The 12,207-nt window shown below is 37.3% G+C and overlaps 1 pseudogene; it reads left to right on the top strand.

The window, feature by feature from the left end:
• The window catches only part of LOC120199014, a 32,287-nt pseudogene that overhangs the window by 3,238 nt on the left and 16,842 nt on the right, over positions 1 to 12,207 (top strand).

Below are 12,207 nucleotides of genomic sequence, written 5' to 3'. Positions count from 1 at the left end.
GTGGAGGTGTCTACTTTACGTGGTGAGGTTGCAGAATGAGGTTCATACTCTACGCAACGAGGTAAGTTTAAGATTTTCCATATTTAACTTGATGATAAATTTACTCGTAATTTCACTTAGATTAACCATTTCACTTAGATTGCTTAGTAAATTTATTCGGTTGCTGCCAATACTGTGAAGTTAGTATTTGTCTTTTGTTTTGTCTTTTGGTTGAAGTAAATTTATTCGGTTGTTGCCAATTCTGCTAAACTGTGTATTCTTTAACATTGTGAAATAGTATTTGTCTTTGTTTTGTCTTTTGGTTGAAAGTAAATTTGTTCGGTTGCTGTCAATTCTGTTAAACTGTGTATTCTTTAACACTGTGAAATAGTATTTGTCTTTGTTTTGTCTTTTGGTTGAAAGTAAATTTGTTCGGTTGCTGCCAATTCTGCTAAACTGTGTATTCTTTAACACTGTGAAATAGTATTTGTCTTTGTTTTTTCTTTTGGTTGAAAGTAAATTTGTTCGGTTGCTGCCAATTTTGCTAAACTGTGTATTCTTTAATACTCTGAAGTTAGTATTTGTCTTTGTTTTGTCTTTTGGTTGAAGTAATGCAATCCATTCAAGTTTCAATTTGCAGAAGAAGAAATAGTTTACTTTCGCAACACGAAACTTAAAATCGCAACGTGAAAAATGACTATCGCAACGCGAAATGAAAATCACAACGAGAGAATCGCAACGAGAAATGAAAATTGCAATGACAGAATCGCAACGCGAAATGAAAATCGCAACGACAGAATCGCAACGCGAAATGAAAATCGCAACGACATAATCGCAACGCGAAAATTTTGTCATTGCGATTTTCATTTCGCGTTGCGATTCTGTCGTTGCGATTCTCTCGTTACGATTTTTATTTCGCGTTGCGATAGTCATTTTTCACGTTGCGATTTTAAGTTTCGAGTTGCGAAAGTAAACTATTTCTTCTTCTGCAAATTGAAACTTGAATGGATTGCATTACTTCAACCAAAAGACAAAGACAAATACTAACTTGACAGTGTTGCAAGTTTGAAACATATTTGTCTTTGTTATCTGATGCATTTTGTGAACTATGATAGAATAATGACTTGGGTGAATACAATGCAAGTTTGAAACATATTTGTCTTTGTTTTCACTGTTTAAATATCATGTCTGTTTATTTACTGATTTTTGTATTTAATTATTTAGCGGCCCGATAAGGTGGATGCTTTACGTCGGGTTTTGCTTGCACGACGGAGTTCACGCATCAGACGGCGTGCACGTGCTATTAAGTCTCCGTACACCCCAATAGTGCGAAGACACCGCAAGAAGAAGCCCGATTCGCCTGTCATCCCTCAAGAGTCCACTCCTATCGTTGAAGAGGCCCCTATCATTCCTCGAGAGTCCCCTCCCACCGTTCAAGAGGCTACTGTCATCATTGAAGAGGTCCCTCCCACAATTCAAGAGCCCGATTCACATGGCGTCATATGTAAGATTCTTGAGAAACCCTCTGACGTACCGGACATGATGGATGAGAGTTGGCTCTCGTATAAGTTACCGGCCAGTACCATTCCGGTATCTGAAGTGGAGAGGAGACAACTACCGGATACAATTCTGGATAACACCCTTTGGGCTAAGACCGCAGTTGATTTTTATCTACATGAGCGGAGCCAGAGGTGTTTCACTGACATATGCAAGCTCACCGATGATATCTATTTGTTGCTTGATCGGTCTTGGTGGTGCGTATTATTAGGGGTCGAAGACAATGGATATTTCGATGGGGGGTAAGTCTTATATTTTTCTTATATTTCAATTTGATTAATTTTTTTTTAAATTTATGTAAGTCACTAATATATGTCATTTTTTGTAAAACAGCATATCGATGCGTGAATGACACGTCTTCTAATAATTAGGAAACTTAAGACAAATAAAAGAAATACACGATATACAATTATGCCGACGTCTTTTAACGCCGTTCACTTGAAGAATCAACGAGATGAATCATTTGCGTTGGGCAATGGACAAGCTAAACTTTATCCTGCATGGTGGGAGGTCGATAAGGTTAGTATTTATTTTAGATTGAGTTTAAAGGTATTCATAAATAAGTGCGCAAATGAATGAATTATTACTTATGATTGCAGGTGTTTATCCCTGTTTTGGAACGTAAACATTGGCTTCTCGTCGAGCTTCAGCTCCCATCCCTTAAGACAATAGTATATGACAGCCTGATAAATTACATATCATTGGTTGATTTAAGAGATATTATTAAGGGATGGAGCTCTCATTTGGCTAAATTCTTGGATGCGATAAATTATTGGACTTGTTCTGGAAACAAAAAGCCAAAGAAGCTCAATATTACAGTTACCAGCGACGAGACCACGCCACAACAAACGGAAGGAGCCAGAGGGGATTGTGGTCCTCTCTTATGCTTGGCGTTGGAGCGTTTGACGACAGGAAGTTTAAAGTATCTACTTCCCCCCGATAGAGATAGAGCTGCAGTAGGCTTGTGGTTTCGGCATTATATGGCTAGATCGATATATACGAGATGTTGCCTACCTGCATCCGCGTTATAAAAATGTCCATAAACAATTGGTAAGTTTATAGGCTTTTGGTTTGAAAATGTTTGGTTAAGTACCTAGAATTCAATAATTTGTTGTTTGTAGGTTTTAGATGTGTAGAAAGTGTTGTTTGAACAAATGTTTGGTTTATGCAGGTTAATCTCAGAAGTGAGCTGCGTGAAAAAGATGTATGGCTGCAAAAGTTGATTCAATAGTAGATGAGGAAACAAGAATTATTGCTTATTTTTTTTATTGTTTAATTGATTTGTAAAAGATGATTTGTAAAAGTTGATTTGTTTAATTGATGTGAACATAACTCTTATTTGTGCTTGTTTAATTGATTGAAATGTAATGGTTGATTTTGTTGATTTCAATCTGCATTATGTTGCGATTTTCATTTCGCATTGCGATTCTCTCGTTGCGATTTTCATTTCGCATTGCGATAGTCATTTCCGCGTTGCGATATTCATATTCGCGTTGCGATTTTCACGTTGCGATTTTCATTTCGCATTGCGATTCTCTCGTTGCGATTGTAATTTCCGTGTTGCGATAGTCATTAAGATGATCGCGAACGTCATTTCCGTGTTGCGATAGTCAAATGAATGCCTAATAAGTGATAACAACTGAATAACAAGTAAGAGTTGGTTAAGTCAAAATGGTTGGCCTGAGTCATTAATTCAACTGAAAATGTTAAAAGTTCACACATAAAATCCACATAATACAACGTTTGCATTTAAAAATCACCTAAGTTAACAGTCCCAAAAGGTGAAGCCATTTGTGATTGGGATTTTAAAGATGATTGCCTTTTGCTTGACACCATATGAGCTTTGGATTTTGATGAGGATCCATATTTTGGTAGAGGAAAAGATGATTGTGATGGCACTGGTGATCCACATGTCAACCTTGTATGACCACTTTCCTTGCACCGACTACATGTCGATCTCTTCTTCTCTTCACCCTTAGACGGTATACGATCATGACTTTTTGGTCGGCCAGGTAGCCTTCTGTCCATGGCTGGTGGCAAAACTGTTTGTAAGTCATCTGGTATGTCCCACTCAGAAGGATGTGGAATAGGGTAGACAATCTCGGCATAAGTCTGTCGATAAACTTCTGTAATGTAGCAATCCATAGCATATGCGCTTGAATCATCTTGGTTTAGATGAAGAGCAACTTTTATAACATGGCCACACAGATAACCAGATGTTTGCCATTTCATACAACTACACGTCTTTGCATTTAGATCGACCAGCCTATTTAAGTTATTATCCAGTACTTGAAACAAAGTGTTTGAACATAGTTCAACTCTCCATGACGTTGACTTCACAACACGTTTCGTTATCTTTTTTTCAGTCCATGGTGTAACACTATGTTCCAATGTTCCTGTAAATTTAAATAAATAATACTTAGTAAAATATATGATAAGTTACGAATTCAAAGAAATAATACCTACATGGTTTCTTTTCTTGTAGTACCACTGTTGAATAGAGGCTCGAAAAAACTCCATTAACATAGTAATGGGTAATTTTCGGGAATGACGACTTAGAGCGTTGATTGATTCTGCACTATTAGACGTCATGAAACCATATCTTGCTCCAAGTTGATGTACTCTTGACCATCTTTCAAACCCGACATCTTCTAGTGTTTGAGCACACTGAGGCAAAACACGTCTTAAACAATTTATATGCTTATTGAAATCCACTTCCCGATAAGCTTTTACAGCCTTCCAGTATGTCCATTTGTGCTTTTTATACCAGCAGACCTTGATTTTAGATTTCTATACAAATGAACACCACAAAGTCCATGAAAAGCATCTGGGAAACACCTTCTAACAACGTTGTCAATTGAGTTTGCCCTATCGGATATGATTCTCAGATTGCTGATAGGACCTATGCAATCCCTAAGATGCCCCATAAACCATGTCCATGAATCAGAGGTTTCAGATTTGCCAACCCCGTAAGCTATTGGCAATATCCCATTGTTAGCATCCATGGCTACTGCTAATAAGTTTACTCCAAGGTATCGACCTTTCAAATGTGCTCCGTCAACTATAATAACTGGGCGCATGCAAGTAATAAACGAACGAATCTACAAAATAATATACACAAGAAATATAATCATTTAAATGTGAAATGCATGTAACTAACAAAAATCAGTCAACAAAATTATATTGATTTACTAATCACAGCACCAATGGAGATAAACATCAACTCAAAGCGTCCATCTCTATCTGTTTTGATATGAGTTACCGACCCAGGATTTTTCAGCTTTAAATTGTGACAATAAGCCGCAGTTGGGAAAACGATGCTTCTGGCTACCCCCTCAACAATTCCAAGGCATAACATTTGGCTCTCCAAGCTTGAGAATATGAGATACTAATCTTAAACCGAGTATTCATGTCAGTCATAATTTCATGTTCCCGATATACTCTGCCATTCAAAAACATTAACTCAGCCAGAAAACCACCCAACACCTTTTTGTTTGCTTGTCTATGGTTAGGAAAAACCTGGGTTCTTGAACATGTATGTTTCTCAATAAAAGTCCTAACTTGAAACACTTCGCAATCTTTTATCCTCTTTGCAATCATACGCCACGTACAGTTTTTGTCAATCATACACCTTGTTTCGAAACGATCTTTGCTTGATTTGTTAACTTTTAGTTGATAGCCATCTTCCACACATTTCGTATACAAAGCTATCTTCAAGTCTTCCTTTGTATCAAAACAATCATCTTTCTTGATACGAATAACTTTTGTGTAACAATCAATTGCGTTATTTACCAACTCTTCTTCCGGTATCTGAAGTAATTCTGGCATATTCCAGTTATACTCCCGTGGCATTTTCTTCTTTTTCTTTTCTTCGGAGAATTCTTCTCCTTCTGTTTCTTCTTCAGGGTTATATGAATTACAGAATGGATGTTCAACATGTTCATTCACATTCGTAACTTCCTGCTCATTATCATCAACAACATCTTCTTCGGCAACGCCTGTTTCATCATCAAAATTCGGGTATTGACCAATATCAAAATCATTACACGCCGGGTTTGATTCTTCTTCTGAAACATCATCAAAATCCGAGTATTGACCAAGATCAAAGTCTGGGTATTGACCAAGATCAAATTTCGAATACTGACTAATACTTACAATTTTTTCTGTTGGCTCATCATCGTCTAACTGGTCAATACGAAAACCGAAATTTGGTGCTGAAAGTTGATTGGGATTTGGATTAGGGAAAGGTTGTAGGTTTTGAGATTGTGTTTGATATTGTGTTTGGTATTAGAAATGTGGTGAAACAAAAATTTCTTGGTCATGAAATTGTGGTGGAACCATTAAATTTTGAGGTTGATAACAACGTTGTACATTGTGAGCACCATAAACTGGGGCTGAAGAACCTAGTTGATTACTACCCGCTACTGACCCAACTTCACTACTTCTAGGTTCAACAACATACAATGTAACATCATCTTGCGAAACTCTAATGTAAACAATGAATCGTTCAACATCTTCATTGTCGGATAACAAATAAACTTTACCTTTTCTCTGATAAGATAACATAAATCCACTTAGGGGCTCTAAATTCAATTTCTTTGAAACACGTAACATTAGAGTTTCATAAGTTAACTTTTGTAAAGACAGTTTTAGTTGAAGATTCATAGGTAAAGGCATATATCGTAAAACACCATGAACATTCTACCATGACCCTCCAAAACACAAATCTATCCAAACATGATCAACATTAGATGATTTCATGGTTGTAAATTAATTTACTAAACAGACGAGCTGCGAAACTAAAACCTGTTGCCGGATGGGGAAGGATGTCGTTGGATATAGGAACGGATGTCGCTGGAGAGAGTGATAGATGGAGATGGAATGAGTTGCGATTTAGGGATTTAGTTTATGATTTGCTGCTGTTGCATAGTTATATACCCAAAATTTCAGTGTTGCGATTTACAGATTCTCGTTGCGATTTACGGATTATCGTTGCGATTTACAGATTCTCGTTGCGATTTACGGATACGCGTTGCGATTTTACGTATTGTCGTTGCTATTTACGGATACGCGTTGCGATTTTACGGATTCTCGTTGCGATATTCAGAATCGCGTTGCGATTTACGTATTTTCGTTACGATTTACGGATACGCGTTGCGATTTTACGTATTGTCGTTGCGATTTACGGATATGCGTTGCGATTTTTACGGATACTCGTTGCGATAGTCAGAATCGCGTTGCGATTTTCATATTCGCATTGCGATTCTGGAAAATCGCAATGCGAATTTGTACTATCGCATTGCGATTTTCCATAATCGCGTTGCGATTCTTGAAACTGATTTGCGATTCTGGGGATCGCGTTTCAATTTTTATTTCGCATTGCGATTTTGTTGGTCATTTTGGCAAATCCAAAAAAAGTTGGTTAAAATCGTATATTATAAGGCATTTTTGGTCACTGAGGCGATTTTCTCAATAAAAAATACCTCTATTATATTCAAATTAATCTAATTAAAAATTATAAAAAAGATTCGGTTAATTCGGTTGATCAACCGAAATAACCGAACTTTGTTCGGTTCGGTTAATATTTTTTAAAAAAAAGTTCGATTCAATTAACAATTAAAGAAAAAAGTTCGGTTAGTTCAGTTAATAGAAATCCGATTCGGTTGTGGCCGAATTAACCATTTAAACACTCTTAATGAAAAGCATTATATTTTGAGAACTTGTTTTATAATTAAACTTAAAAATAAGTGTCTAGATTATACCTAAGTTAAATTAAAGTATTTAAAGAATTTTTCGTTAAAAATATATGCCTAATGTTTTAATCGTTACACTTTTAGGTACTTATGACGCTGTAAAAAATTGTTAAGTGACAGGGTCACGTTTATATATTTAAAAAAATAAATTATTATTATTTTTAACCCCGTCGTCCCCCTCCCTCTCCTGCAATTTCCCTTCGTCTCCTCCCCTTCCCTCCGACGCTGAGACAGTTCACTATAAAACAAATTAAGAGTGTAAACAAGCAAGACTTTAAGCAAATTAAGAGCGTCCCCTCCCTTTGCTTGTTTTGGTTTCAGTGGTGTTAGAGGATAAGGAGCCAATAAAATTGAGAAATAGTAGGGATCTGTAAGAGAAAACTGAAGGGTATAGTAATTTGATTGTTTCAATGAAACAAGACATCATACAAGTGTTGGGAATGGAGTTTTACTAAATTGACAATCAGAGAACTTGAACCTTAGAGAAATGGAAGGAACAAAGGAGGTTTACAGACACCTGAGAACAAGCTCAAAATGAAATCCAATAAACATTTAATTTATGTAATTTTTTGTGATCTAGTCCCTTAAAAATAAATGTCAAACTTGGAAGAAGAAGTAGACATGGAAAAGAGATCATCAAATCTATCCTAACTTACCCGCAAACAAAATCCGAAAATCTATCGTGATTGATTTGCTTGGGTCGTCCCTTAATTCTTATGGGCACCCCATTAACGCCCTCTCTTTTTCCATCCATCCTTTGTCATTGTTGCTTCAATCCCCCACCCATCCCTTTCTTCCGTTGATCTTTCCAGCATTTTCTATTTCCTGCCTTCCCCTTCGAATCTAAACTTTATTCTTTTGCCTCAATGAATCGAATTCTTTTAGGAGTGGTTTCAGCATTTTTTTAAATTTCTTTTTAGTATCTTTAATCTTAACTTACATCATCCTAGGTTTCAATCCAACCAAGAAAACCATCCTCCTTAAACCCCGCAGCTCTCACCGCATGCGACAGCGCCACCTTCGATCCACCCCTCACCCATCTCAACATGGGGGTAAAAAGAAGGGCCGCCATGAAAGTATGGTTTTCACAATCGGACTTCATGCTACCGGTTCATTAGTTCAACCGGTCGAACTGGTCTGACCGATCGAAAGAACCGGACGACGTCATAATTATTTAAAAAATTAAATAAAAATACCAAAAATATTTAATAAAAAATAATTTTTTATATCACAAGTCATATTAAAAGCAAGTCATAACATATATAAGTTAAAAACCATAAAATCAAGTGAAACAAAATGATTCAAATTAACTACAACATAATATTTAGAGAAAATCGCCTCAGTGACCAAAAATGCCTTATAATATACGATTTTAACCAACTTTTTTTGGATTTGCCAAAATTACCAACAAAATCGCAACGCGAAATAAAAATCGCAACGCGATCCCCAGAATCGCAAATCAGTTTCCAAAATCGCAACGCGATTCTTGACAATCGCAATGCGATAGTACAAATTCGCATTGCGATTTTCCAGAATCGCAACGCGAATATGAAAATCGCAACGCGAACACATAAATCGCAACGCGTATCCGTAAATCGCAACGTGTATCCGTAAATCGCAACGCGTATCCATAAATCGCAATGCGTATCCGTATATCGCAACGCGTATCCGTAAATCGCAACGCAATTTTTAAAGCGCCATTATAATCGCTACGCGTATTTTATTTTCAAATTACAAAAACGAATATTAAGACAAAATCCCGTAATCGCAACTCATAACCTAAAACCTAAAATGACAACTCAGTCCCATCTCCATCTCTCACTCTCTACAGCGAAATCCGTCCCCATCTCCGAAGATTTCCGTCCCCATCTCCGGCGAAATCCCTCACAACCATTCACGGTCAGAAATCCCTCACAATATTCAGAAATGGAAAATCAACCTCTGAGGGTTAGTTTTTTTAATTATTTTTATTTTGAAATTTTTGCATTATTGTAGGTTTTTCATATTGAAACTGATGATAAGTTTACTGGTCATTTCAATAATAGATTAACCATTTCACTTAGATTTCATTTCGCGTTACGATTCTCTCGTTGCGATTTTCATTTCGCGTTGCTATTATCTCGTTGCGATTTTCAAGTTAGTATTTGTCTTTGTCTTTGTTCTGTCTTTTGGTTGAAGTAATGCAATCCATTCAAGTTTCAATTTGCAGAAGAGTCGCAACGAGATAAATGAAAATCGCAACGTGAAAATGACTATCTGCAACGAGAAAAATGAAAATCGGAACGAGAGAATCGCAACGCGAAATGAAAATCGCAACGAGAGAATCGCAACGTGAAACAAAAATCGCATTGCGATTTTCATTTCGCGTTGCGATTCTCTCGTTGCGATTTTCATTTCGCGTTGCGATTCTCTCGTTGCGATTTTCATTTCTCTCGTTGCGACAGTCATTCTCTCGTTGCGATTTTCATTTCAACCAAAAGACAAAACAGTGTTGCAAATTTTAGTTTCAAGAATAAACTACTACTTTTTATGTTTATTGTTTTTGGTATATCTTCACAGTGTAGTTTTTGGTATATCTAACTTGGTATGTTTATTGTTTTTGTAGAAATTTTTTTCGGCTTCATTGACATTAAGGAATAAAGTTAGCCTAGCCACTACAATTGCTTCGAAGCTTTCACCTGCACAAAGACAATTGTTTGAGGAAACCTGCTTCGGGCCATGGCTGAGAGTACAGCATCCGGGTGGAGATGCTAATTTGACCCATTTGTGGCTTCAGACCATGACATCAAATCTACCCGACAGTATACAACGTGGTGAGGAAGAGATATGGTTTCATTTTCCACCAGCGTATACTTGTTTTGGGCGGAAGGAGTTCTGCTTAATCACTAGTCTACAATTCGGACACGATGATGTAGGCCGGTACACTCGTCATATCGCCCGCCCATTATGGTTATCCCGGGTTTTTCCGGATGAGTCAATGGAGAAGCCGAACCTACACATCGATGACCTGAAGAAATTGTTTAATAAGAAAGCTGGTTTCACTCGGATGGATGACGTCGATGTTGTCCGAGTATGCCTTCTACTACTTGTGTATGCCGGCTTTTTAGGCAGAGAGGCCAGACAACCTATTCCTCGGGAGCTAATAATATTGGTAGAGGACCTGAATGCATGGAATCTGTTTCCGTGGGGTTCGTATATATGGAAAGCTACCTGGACTAAGTTGTCTACTGCCTTTGATGACCGCAAAAGTTTGCGTGGCGATGGGTCGAAATACACTTTGTCAGGCTTTGTTTGGGCCTTTAAGGTAAGAATTTCTATATAATGTTTCTAAAATTATAATTAATTATTTAACAATTACTAATTTTGTTATTATATTGTTTGTAGATTTGGATATTCGAGGCTTTCCCCAGCATGCGTACATATGCAATAAAAACGTCAAATGATATTCCCAGGGCTATTTCCTGGAAGTGGAAAAATCTGTTGGATTGGGAAGACTTAATACCATATGCGACAATAAATAATGTAAGTTAACACAAATACTTTCATATAATATATAAACAAGTTATTAATAGTAGACGTTTAACTTTGTTTGAGTTTTTATATTGTTAGGAGGCCAATATTCCATTACAAAGACTGACACCCACGGAGGAAGAGCTTGCCACTGATTGGTGGCAAGCTAGTCAGAGTTTTTTTGATGGCACAGATGATGAGCAGCATCCACTTCCTCCAATTCGAGAGCCATCACCTCACCCAGAGCCATCACCCGATCGACCCGACTATACACCTCTAGAACGAGAGCCATCACCTATCCCGTCACATCATCGAGCCTCTTCTCCACCATCACCTCATGATAGGCGACCGGTAAAGAGGCCACGACATTTATCTCCTTGTTCTCCACCTCCACGGGATGAGTTACGTGATGAGGTCAATGCCTTGCGTGAGGAGATCGGTACTCTACGCGATAACGATGGTGCATGGCGTGTGGAGGTGTCAACTTTACGTGGTGAGGTTGCCGCTCTACGTGAGATGATAGTATCGTTGCAGAATGAGGTTCATACTCTACGCAACGAGGTAAGTTTAAGATTTTCCATATTTAACTTAATGATAAATTTACTCGTAATTTCACTTAGATTAGCCATTTCACTTAGATTGCTTAGTAAATTTATTCGGTTGCTGCCAATTCTGCTAAACTGTGTATTCTTTAACACTGTGAAATAGTATTTGTCTTTGTTTTGTCTTTTGGTTGAAAGTAAATTTGTTCGGTTGCTGCCAATTCTGCTAAACTGTGTATTCTTTAACACTGTGAAATAGTATTTGTCTTTGTTTTGTCTTTTGGTTGAAAGTAAATTTGTTCGGTTGCTGCTAATTCTGCTAAACTGTGTATTCTTTAACACTGTGAAATAGTATTTGTCTTTGTTTTGTCTTTTGGTTGAAAGTAAATTTGTTCGGTTGCTGCCAATTCTGCTAAACTAATACCCTGAAGTCAGTATTTGTCTTTGTTTTGTCTATTGGTTGAAGTAATGCAATCCATTCAAGTTTCAATTTGCAGAAGAAGAAATAGTTTACTTTCGCAACACGAAACTTAAAATCGCAACGAGAGAATCGCAACGCGAAATGAAAATCGCAACGACAGAATCGCAACGCGAAACCAAAATCGCAACGACAAAATCGCAACGCGAAACCAAAATCGCATTGCGATTTTCATTTCACGTTACAATTCTCTCGTTGCGATTTTCATTTCGCATTGCGATTATGTCGTTGCGATTTTCATTTCGCGTTGCGATTTTGGTTTCGCGTTGCGATTCTCATTTCGCGTTGCGATTTTAAGTTTCGTGTTGCGAAAGTAAACTATTTCTTCTTCTGCAAATTGAAACTTGAATGGATTGCATTACTTCAACCAATAGACAAAACAAAGACA

The sequence above is a fragment of the Hibiscus syriacus genome, unplaced genomic scaffold (assembly GCF_006381635.1).
Source record: "Hibiscus syriacus cultivar Baekdansim isolate YM2019G1 unplaced genomic scaffold, ASM638163v2 tig00005294_pilon, whole genome shotgun sequence".
Lineage (NCBI taxonomy): Eukaryota > Viridiplantae > Streptophyta > Magnoliopsida > Malvales > Malvaceae > Hibiscus > Hibiscus syriacus.
This window is presented reverse-complemented; position numbering and strand designations above follow the sequence as displayed.